Source organism: Tenrec ecaudatus, chromosome 12 (assembly GCF_050624435.1).
Source record: "Tenrec ecaudatus isolate mTenEca1 chromosome 12, mTenEca1.hap1, whole genome shotgun sequence".
Classification (NCBI taxonomy): Eukaryota; Metazoa; Chordata; class Mammalia; order Afrosoricida; family Tenrecidae; genus Tenrec; species Tenrec ecaudatus.
The window spans coordinates 87,221,856-87,233,762 of NC_134541.1; the positions used below are offsets into that span (position 1 = coordinate 87,221,856).

General features: G+C 41.8%; 1 pseudogene; it reads left to right on the forward strand.

Moving 5' to 3' along the window:
* Positions 1-8,658: 8,658 nt before the first annotated feature.
* On the forward strand, positions 8,659-9,609 carry LOC142422572 (stathmin pseudogene; annotated as a pseudogene).
* Positions 9,610-11,907: the final 2,298 nt, after the last annotated feature.

Below are 11,907 nucleotides of genomic sequence, written 5' to 3' on the forward strand. Positions count from 1 at the left end.
CCTCCATTGACTTGTGTTGAAAGCCAAGTCTACTTGTGCTTATGTTGGTCTCAAGCTAGTTCCATAGAGCTATGTTTCTGAAGCTCAGCAGTTCCACCATCCTAGCTAGCTCCTGGACTAGGAAAATTAAGTCTAGCAATTTGGGAATCTTCAAACAGTTGATTATTGTTGAGGGCCGGTGACAAAGGGGAGTCTATCAGCAAATGTTGCTGATATTTTATTAAATTTGTGTTATGTAACTTTCTGCTGAAAATCCTGCATTCTGGAAGTGTAGCATATCCCTCTCCTGGTTCTTTTCCGCTGGTCTTTGTGGAGTCCTTCCCATGTGAACTGCTTGGTCACCATCTTGTTCTTCCTCCAAGATATAGGTATTGCATACATATATATGCATATATACAAATGTAGTTAAATACATTTCTCCACTGTCTTAGATGTTTTCACTAAACAAAAAATAATCAAAATGTAAAGCTATTGTTATGAACCTTCCCCCAAATATTCTATGCTCCTTGATTTACAGAACGTCAGACTGAAAATTCCACAATACTCAAGGGATGTTCTCTGACTTATGGGAAAATACAGAAATATACAGGGGGAAGATCAGCTCTTTAATGTGGATGGTGTAAGGCAGCATTTCTCAAGCTGTGGGTCGGGATCCCTTAGGGGTTGGGCGACCTTTCATAGGGGTCAGCCGATTCATAAGAGTAGCAAAGTTATAGTTATGAAGTAAAAACGAAAATAATTTTATGGTTGGGGGATCACTACAATGTGAGGAACTATATTAAAGGGTCATGGCATTAAGAAAGTTGAGAACCACTGTTAAGGTTTCTAAACAAAATCCTCAATGGACAACCATTCTTACTCTTGAAGAATGAGCTGGTGTATTGTCATGATAGAGAGAAAAACAGATCCTTTGTGCAACATTCTAGGACATTTTCTCACTAATACCATGTTACATTTTCTTGAAGCTTATTCATAATAATACTTTTTGATTTTCTCTGTCCTATGAGAATTTCATTCCAGACTAGCCATTTAGAATCCACAAAATCACTTTCATACCTTCTGAATTGACCGTTATTCTTTGAATATCAACCTAGATGATTCCTACAGATCTAACTGTTTTCATTGGATCTCTCTCTCTGGATCATTTTGATACATTCAAGAATTATCAATACTTAAGTTTCATTCCACAAAACTGGCTTCATTAACTTCAATTTCCTACAAAGCAGCTCTTCAGGAGCAATTTTTTAGCTCATCAATCCCTGTGCATTGCTTTTTGGCACCAATCAAGAAACCAAAATTGTGACATAATAATTGAAAATGCTGAACCATGTGAAATTCCAACTTCCGTAGTTATCTCCTCAATGGCAACTCGACAGACTTCTTCCACCAGTACTTCATGTCATCCAGATTCTTCATTTGTACCAGTTGACTTTTCCCCCTCTTTGACTCACCTGTGAAGTTTTCAGTATATTCTTTATGATGCTTGATCCAATTAAAAAATGTCTAGTGTGCAGAAGAGAGAATTTCTGTTGGCCTACATTCTTTCTTTCTCTTTCTTTCTTTGTTTCCTGACTCACAGAAACAGATGTATTTTAAGTCAACCCAATGAAACCAAGTTAAGTGTGTTACTGAGAAAATATGGCCAACAGACAGCCAGTGATAGCAGAAACATGTTTAAGCATGTTTTATTTGGAATAAACACATGAATGTGGAATTTATTTTACTAACACTTGTATAAACTATACCTCTTCTTGGCTACACTAAAATATGTATGAATGTGTGGACAAATACAACTGTGCATTTATTAATACCATCTATGTATTTATAAAATGTTAAGGGTTCTAGTTTGATTTGGTCAAGGCAGTGTGTCATAAGTATCATTTTCATAAATTGTCATTTATTCTCTTCAGTTGGAAAGCCAAACATTAGAGGCTATTTTCCAGCATATGGTGGGAGGTCAGATGCTCAGAGATATTCCCCCTGAAGGCAGTCTGCTCCATTGTTGGTGGGGTTCACACCCCACTGATAATGGTTTCAATAGTGAGCAAGAGAACAGGTCAAACTGGCTCAGTGATAACCAAAATTAAGCTGGTTCTCTGAATCTAAGATCCACCCATCTTGTCACATCTGTACTCCCAATACCTCCCTGTCGTATTTTGTGGCTACCCCTAGATCGTCCCCCCGATTCATTACTGTAGTCCAATTAGTGCAATCCCTTCCTGTGACATATGTCTTTACCTGCAATTAGGAGGCTTGCATGTCCCCAAAGATATATAAGACTTGATTAGCAATAAAAAAGCTCTCTCTGCTCCTCCTTCCCCTCCCCTGGTCTTCACTCCCCTGTTCCCCTTCCCCTTTTCATCCTTCCCCTCCCTTCTCTCCTTAACTCTGGTCTCTCTCTCTCCCTGTGGAAGACCAAGTGAGGCTGAGGTGCACATGCTATCATCGGGGGGGGGGGGAGCGGGGGGAGAAACAGTGAATCATCTGCCTTTCACAGATGAAGCATCCTCCGTTGTTTGACCATTGGTTGCAGTTTTAATAAAACCAACCTGTTCCAGTCTCTGTCCTGGACACTGCTGGATCCAACTAATATAATAGTCACTGAAGGTGAATCTAGAAGTTGCACAGGAGCGTCTCAGAGATTCCCCAGGCTTTCTCAGGTCACCTCCAGATTTCACCAGCTGCACTTTACACTGGACACCTGCAATCACAAAGACAGTGTGATAAGGTCACTGCCCTGCCTACCCCATCCAATATTCTACACACAACCACACAGCATTTTCCTCAATTATTACCACGTAGAATGGCCAAAACATAAACACAACTTTGTCCAAAATTCATGATGTGTCCTCTGAGTTAGCTGAAAATGGAAATAGCTGAGGCCCAATGTACTGGGGCTTCATGCCCAGAGCTCCCAGGAAAGGAGCAGGACAGGTTTCACTGGCACACAGAGAGAGCTGTATTAGCATGTGGCCCTCCACTTAGTAGCAGAGGAGTGGACTACCTGTGTTGGGGTTCTCCTTATGACCCAAGAAACAGACACACCCTCACAGGAAAATGGAGGTTTTTATAAAGGCTGCTTATACACGTGATACAGAAGCACTGCTGCTGCTATAGTTAAAAGCTATCAATGTTTGATATCAATGTTTTAAATTTTTAAACACTATTATACATAAAAGAGAACCTCTGTGGCATGAGAGTTCAGAATGTATCCTTCATCCTCAGTGTGGACGCACAGATCGTTACTCCTCATGTGAACATGATGATAGATAGCTCTGGTGTCTGTTTCTTGTTGGTGAACATTATTATCCTTATCATTGTCTTCCAAGATATGTCCTCCTTTATTTGACATTGATGAATTTTTTTACAGAGTTGTTCATTAAGAATGCCATCTTTAAAATGATTAGGGCAAAGACTGTACAGATGTGCTTTATACAATTGATGTATATATATGTATGGACTGTGATAAGAGTTGTATGAGCCCCTAATAAAATGTTAAAAAAAGAATGTCATCTTTAACTTTTTAGCACCCAGTCACCCATTCACTACAAAGTGACATCTCCTCTCTTATTTCTGCCATAGGGGAGTCACTTGTCCTGTGCGTTGTACACACACCTTTCTGGTACAGCCCTGCCCTATTCCTTACAGTAGTCTGTGTCTGGATACCACTGACTTCCGCTATCCCATACAGTAAAAGTGTCTTGTCTTCAGTGGTCACAGACTTTAACTATAGAGAGAAGGAGTTTGTGGGCTCACTTCTGGAGATCGAAGGTCAATTCTTCAGGAATGAAGTGAAGTTTCTTCCGACAACCAAGGTCTATTGTTAACAGTCAGTCTGACTCCTTCAAAAGGTATTGGCTGGTCCAGCTCCAGTAATACTAAGTGATCGTGGTGTGTGTGGAGAAGTCGGTACAGGTTAGGGAGAGGATCTGGGAGGTTTCGCCACTCCTCAGAGGGCTTCCTGCAGCTGGAATGGAGCAGAACAACTAGGGACAGGGAAATAGTAAACAGGCAGTGAGGACAAAGAGTAGACACCCATTCGTAACAGGCTATTTTGAGAAACCCACGGGAGGCTCTAACACCAATAGACAAATGCACACAGAAAAACCCAGCCTGCTGTGTAGCATACAGATTCTAACTGTTAGATGGCTTGTCACCGTGATTGCAGCAATGAGATCGAGTATAGCAAGGACTGTGAGGATGACACAGGAATAGGCAGTGTGTTGTTCTATTGTACATGGCAACACGATGATTTAAGACCAAACCAATGAAACCTGGCAATAGTAACAATAGCATTTGTATTGAGGAAATGTGAGTCCTAATCAATAAGACTGTCATGAAAGGTTACTGGTAGGTATTTTGAAAAAAAAAAAAAAGAAGAAGATTCAGAAATGAAGTCCTGGAGGAGCAATTGAATTGAATCACTGCTCTAGGTCAACCCTTGTTATGTGAGTGGTTACCATGACTTTCCATGAGCAATCAACAATTGTTCACTGCACCTGAGGCTAGATGGTTTCCTTTTTCTTCTAATAGCCTAAAAACTCCCTACAGACTTGGCCCTTCTTCATGGAAGGTGAGTATTAGGTTCACCCTGAATAATATTCACTAGTGGTGTTTGAAGAATTATCACATGTACTTCAACTTCAATAGAATGCTGAATTAGTTATTTTATCTAATCTTTTGGGGGGGTTCAGGTGGACCTAGTCTTTAAAGTGAGGTTCTGGCTCTTCAATACTCTGAAGAATATTGAATATTCACCACATTTAATATATCTTTTGATCTCTTGACTGCTGCTTCCATGAGCTTTGATTGTGGATACAAGGAAGACAAAATCCATGACGAACATTTCTCCAGACGGAGTGGATGAGTGAAGAGACTTGGTGGTGGTGAAGTCAGTGGAGGTGGCAGGATTTTCTTTGGCAGGCTCCGATGGTGTTCCTCGCTCACTACAGGGGAATCTGCAAAGGAAGAGAACATAAAGGTGGCCTCCAAGTCCAGTCTCTGGTCACTGTAACCAAGAGAATTGAGACCAGGGCGGTAGTTCTTACCCCAAAGGGGCAGTTCTGTGCAGAAGAGACAGGGCAATGCCAGAGCAAAGAGCAGGTGGCTTTCCTGTTGCATCTTTTTTGTAGTTCCCTGGACTCTGCTCTACGATGTAACTCAATTCTGAAGTGAAGATGGAGGAGGCAGTGCAGGAAAGTCCAAGACTTCCTGGAATCTGAAGTGCTACTCAGATCATCCAAACAAGAGATAGTAAAGGAGGGAGATGGCTCTGTAAAACTGAGCCCCTGAGTTCCAAAAGATGGTGTTGTAGACTGTACAGTTCTTTCTTCAATGCCTTACTCATTGATGGAACCGAGAAGGGGTTCTTCTGAGTTTCAGTTAGTATCCACGGAGAGTAAAAAGCCAACCACAGGCCAAGTGTATGAGAGTGACTCCACCAACCACTGCATGATCTTCCTTCACCTGGCTGGCCCGGATATTGGCAGTCCAGTAACAAACACATTGGCCAAGTTAACAAGGTTAAAGTCATTGGAATCAAAAACACATGGAAAGAACCAAGAGGCTGCTGCATGGGAGCAGTGCAACCTGCTGTGGCGCAGTAGGACCAGTTACAGCAGCCTAACTGGTGGCTCATCGGATGACTCATCGGATGACAATGAAGAGGATTCAGGGGGTAGTAGGCAATCACTACAATTATAACATAAGTAACTGATGTGCCCCTTGTGTTTATAAATACTGTAAGGTGACTTTAGTTACTCCAAGTTCTCCTCGTTGCAATAATTTGTAACTCTTTGGACCATGCGTCCTTGAGGCAGATGTCTTTCAGAAAGAGAGCACTTTCAGGGGTTCTGGGTTTTTGAAGGGAGCAGTGAGAGTGAAGAAGTCATGCTACCTCACTAACGTGGTGGTAAGAGGTCATGGGAATGAACCAGCTGAGCCAGAGAGGTAGACACAGTTGTGTGTTGAGGCAACACATCTGGTCAGCAAGTACCTTCTGTCATAGCTGCTCTCCCTTTACAAGGTGTGTACCCACAGTACAACACCTGAACCCAAGTTGGCCTAATGCAGCATCTGTGTATTTTTGTTTTCTACCTTCTAAAAGTTGAAAAATAAAAGTGCAACATAATAAATCTGATGGAAAGTTTATCAGTGGCACTATGTGTTTTTCTGCATTGACATGGAATAACGACAGTGGGAGCTTCATTGGATTCCAGAAAATGCAGCATTGATGGGTGGCATCAGATCCACTGTAGTCTGATATTTCTAGTGGAAAATGTAGAGTTAGAGCCATATGCGCATGCACAACGGGAGAGAAGTCATATTGTCCTGCAAGCCCTCACCCATTACTGTGACCATCTGTGTTCTTTTTTCATTTTACAACGTTGCAATGGAATGGCACTTTGTCTCCCTTTCCAAATGCCTTGGTAGCTCTTGAGTATCACAAAAGCACGTGGACTATAGTTTTCCTGTTTCATTCGGTGAAAATATGCTCACCGAGTGCCTGACCTGCTGAAGGCACTTTGTAGAGCGGCGATGTGGGACCCCTGATCTGGATGAGACACTCACTGCATGTACATGCTTCAGATCCTCCTGACCCGCCTGCCTGGCCTTTTGTTCCAAAAAAAAACCAGTTCATTCCATACCCTTCTTTCTGCTGCCTCTTTGTTTCACTCCACTGGCATGTGTCTCACTCATCGTGTGTGTTTTTTTTTTTTTTCATCTTTGTTGGCATCTGACCTCAGCGTTCTTCGTCAACTTTTTAATTTCTCCTCCACTTTGCTTTTGCAGACCAGGCTTTTTAAAGACCACGGACCTCCAGATTTTAGCACCTCATATATCAGTGTTTCACATGGACGTGATTCTAGAAGAAAACCAAAGATCCAAACCCAGAGCAACTTAGGACCTTCTGCAAATTCACTACTAGTGTACCTTTGGGCCTTCACATTTCACATTGGAGATTTATTAATTTTTATTCTTACACATTTTTGTTGGTTGATTTACTTGAGTTAAAATGCTAGACCAAGTAGAAATGTACAATTCCTAGCCTGTGTTTACCTGGGATATCGTTGGTAGGAGAATCAGGGTGGATGCCATTACTTTCTGTACTGGAGAAAAAATAAGCAATCACTGAATGAATCACACAAGCAATCAAGCAAACACACAACTTCTGCCTCAAAGTGTAAATCTACCGCCATTGGGTCAATTCAGACTCATAGCAAACCCGTAGAACTGAATATAACTGTTCTTTAGGTTTCCAGAGCTTTCCATATTTATCGGCACACAATACTTAAACTTACTCCCAAGGAGTAGCTGCTGGGTTTGAACCGCTAACCTTTTGTTTAGCAACTAATGCTTAGTCCACTCACCACCAAGTCTTCTTTATATATACATCTGCTCTGAGAACCTATGTTACATATTGTGTGATGTCACTTGAGGATCAACTGCCTCATATGCCTGTGAAAGCTAGACAATGAGTAGGAAGTTTGCAGGAAAATCGATGACCTGAAAATGATGGCTTGGGGGTAGGATATTGAAAGTACCAATGACTGCAAGTAAGGAAAGCTTACTTCACGCACTCTGCACCCCTGATATACTCCTTCAGTCTTACTTTTGTCTCCCAAATGCAAAGGACATTTAAAAGAATGTGATTTGAGTACCTCAGAAAGTGTTCGAAAAAGGAAAACACTGACTTGAGACTTACATAGACATAAATGGACACTGTCAGGAAATATTAGGTTTATAATTTGTTCTTGTTTTGTTTTTCAAACTTGAGTAATTTATTTGGGTTGAAAATTAAGACTTTATGCAGCTTAGAGTGCTGTATAGTGGACTGATAATATTCAGTGTGATAAAGAGCATTTACAATGGGCAATCCATGAGGAAAGGAAGTTTTTTACTCCTTACTTATTGTTTCATCCTGGATGACTAGGGTGCCTAGAATATTACCTGGCTCCTAATAGATTTTCAATAAATAACATTTACTTTTCAGTGGAAAAGGCAGTCTATCAATATTTTTACATCTAACCCACTGCCCTAATGTATACTCCAACTCATAGCAACCCTGTATAGGATTTTGACAGTCTATCGATCTTTATAGTAGATGGATTTCTCTGTAGATAGCCTCTCTATTTAAAATCTAAAAAAGGTGGACATTCTAGAGTACTTAGCAAAGTTTATGAATTTGTTGTTGATAGGTGCCATCAAGTTGGTTCCTACTCAAAGCATCCCTAAGCACAAAAGAACAGAACACTGCCCAGTCCTGCACTGTCCTCACAACTGTTCTTACATTTGATCTCATTGTTGCAGCCATTGTTAATCCATCTCCTGGAGGGCCTTCCTCCTTGTCACTGCCCTCGTGATGGCCTTCTCCAGGGACTGGCCTCTCTGGGCAACATGTCCAAAGTATGTGAATAAAGTATCACCATCCTTGTGTCATATTAGAATGTGTGTATATATGTTTATATATATATTTATATATATATAAATATATATATATACTTTGTATGCGGTCTTTCACTTTTGGGTGAGTTTATTTTCTTTTTTTGAGGATCTTCTTAATAATTATTTGCTTTCAAACAACAATATTTGGATAGACAATATTTTCTAGGGCCTTCTAAGCCAAAATGATTGCATAAAACTACATTTGTGAGAGTGTGGCCAGGCGGCTCGGACCGAGCAGGGCTTTCCTTCCCAGTGGATTGCAGAGCGTACACTGCCAGTCTCTTGTCTTCTGTTCACCATGGCTTCTTCTGATATCCAGGTGAAAGAACTGGAGAAGCGGGCCTCTGGCCAGGCCTTTGAGCTGATACTCAGCCCCCGTTCAAAAGAGGCCGTCCCAGAATTCCCTCTTTCTCCTCCAAAGAAGAAGGACCTTTCCCTGGAGGAAATTCAGAAGAAATTAGAAGCTGCAGAAGAAAGACGCAAGTCCCATGAGGCGGAGGTCCTGAAGCAGCTGGCCGGGAAGCGGGAGCACGAGAAGGAGGTGCTGCAGAAAGCAATCGAGGAGAACAACAACTTCAGCAAGATGGCCGAGGAGAAGCTGACCCACAAAATGGAAGCCAACAAAGAGAACTGAGAAGCACAAATGGTGGCCAAGCTGGAGCGCTTGCGAGAAAAGGACAAGCATGTGGAAGAAGTGCGGAAGAACAAGGAATGCAAAGACCCCGCTGATGAGACTGCAGCCGACTAGCTTGTCCTGAGGACTGACTTTCTCCCCTCCCTCCTCGAGATCCAAAGACCGTGCTGGCCAGTGTCATTTTACTACTATTACTATTTCCCTCCTGACAAAGACTAGAAGCCAACGTAGGACGTAAATAGGTAGATCCAAACCATGTGATGTTGTTTTAGGGGCTAAAGGGGAGAAACAAAAAGTGTTTGACTCTTTTTTTTCTAAAGTGTTGGAGTGTTTCTAACGTAGCTATTTTTCTTGTTGCCTCTTTTCTACTTCGGTGCACTCAGTGCGCTGGGTGAATGGCTAGCACTGTATTGGCCCCGTGGAAACATGTTTGTGAAAGAGTATGTAGTGGCTTCTCAAAACTGTTAGATGCTGAATATCTGTTTGCTTTTAAATCCCAGTTCTGTCCCGATTTTACCAGATGCTACTGTACTTGAATGGTTAATAAAACTGCAAAGTGCTGCTGGTGGCAGTGAAAAAAAAAACTACATTTGTGATTATTTATTACAAGAAGGTTCAAGATAAATCTGAGGGTATAGAGACAATTTGGGACTCCACATGAGAATTTTTTTCTACATGAAATATTTATAGCTTTGACAACAAATGGCACTAGTTGGTACCCTGAAACAGGAGTCCTCAAACTTTTTAAACAGGGGGCCAGTTCACTGTCCCTCAGACCCGTTGGAGGGCCAGACCATAGTTTAAAAAAAAAAAAAAAAAAGAACAAATTCCCATGCACACTGCACATATCTTATTTTGAAGTCAAAAACAAATGGGGTAAAAACACCTGGCGGGCCAGATAAATGTCCACGGTGGGCCACATGTGGCCTGCGGGCTGTAGTTTGAGGACACCTGCCTGAACTAACTAGTTGTAAAGTGATATCTCATCAATTACTATTACTGTGAAATCTGTCTTTGGAAGATGGTAAAAGAGAGACAAAGCCCATTCCAAGGAAAATAAATCATGTTCAGAGGCATGAAGCTTCTCTTGAGTCTGTGCATGGTGTCCCTAGAGAGGTGCTGACAAGGTGGGGAAACCACAGCTTCTGAGAGGAAAGCATCACTGACCTCAGCCCTTGCATCTACTGAAACCATGGCCTGTTGCTGGGAGGTTTGTGTCTGGGCTCACACTGAATTCCCATCACTGTGCCTCTAGTACAGTAATACACGGCTGTGTTCTCAGGATTCACAGAGCTCAGTTTTAAATAAACTTTACTTTTGGAGGTGTCCCTGGTTATGCTGACTTGAGACTGGAGAGCTGGATTATAGTGTGTGCTAGCACCCCTCTGTATATCACCAACCCATTCCAGTCCCTTTCCTGAATCATGGCGGATCCAGCTGACATCGGAGCTGGTTAAAGAGAATCTGGAGACAGCACAAGGGAGAGCCAGTGCCTGTGAAGGCTTCACCAGTCCAGGGTCTGACTCTTGTCACTAGACCTGAGCCAGGACACCTGTAGATAAAAAGAGCAACAGTAGGTCATGTGTTCAGATGCTGCATCCCCAGACTTCCTGTGTGAATCCCTGAAGCACTCACCACCCAGAGTCTCCACCAGAAAAAGGAAAGTCCACACATAATTCATGTTCATGTGGATAAGATTCATGACGCCCAGAAAATGCTCTCCAGGGTGAGAAAGAATACGAATTTAAGTACATGTGCTGTGGTTTCACATGGCTGCATATTATGTATTTGCATGTGGGAGGCACATAGTTATGTAAAGTTGAAAAGGGATCAATGGAGGCCCCTGGCTCTGGGAATTACATGGTGATGGGGATGTTGTCTTTGGGAGAACATAGTCCTCTCTCTCAGGTTTTCACTTTACCAATCATATGAACATTTGTTCATATTTTATGTTTAATGTTGCTTTACATCCATTACTATCATAATTACCCAGATGCTATGGTGAAATTATAGAGAATATCCTCATTGTGATAGGTAGGTTTATTGTGCCAACATGGCCAATGAACACACGTGGGATTAATTGAAGGGCAGAGAGGTAAATGGCTTGGTGAGCCTCACCTTTCTTGTCTCTTGCTTTGTGATGATCAGATCAGTGTGTGGTTGCCATAGCTTGCTCTCTGCTTCAATTTAAAAACTACACTACCTGTGGGACACCTAACCCATGGACTGTGTTGCTGTAGTTTGAGTTTCCTTCAAAACTGCTTCACCACACTACTGGAGTAATATCGCTTGAGCTTGGGACTGTTGGATCCTGTCAACTGCCTTGCTGTTTGCTGCCTGTGCCAAGATAATCTGAATTGCTCTACAGAGGACTACCCTGTGGCCCTCAAGACCTGAAGGACTGCCAGTAGGGAAGTGAGTTGCACTGAGCCATTTGCACTGCTTTATAGATTAACTGTTTATTTCTTATGTTATATAAATAGAGAGAAATTGATAGATATTGATGTATAATCATATGTTCTGGTTTGTTTGTTTTTTCATCTAGAGAACCCTTTCTAACATAATCACAACATAATGGAATCACGGCCGGGCTTTCCTGAATCTCGTCACACATCTGAGCACAAAGGGAAACACTTATCTGTCATCCCTAAAGCTCCTTTCCCCTAGGATATTGCAGAATATTTGGAAAGGAGTAAAGGGTACTTCGACGTTTTCATCCAGAATTAGAGATTGAATTAAAACAAACAAAAAACCCTAACAACAAGGTTGTTTATGGTGTTAAAAGAAACCACAGAAATACAGTAATTTTTCCTCCCCAAAGGAAAAAT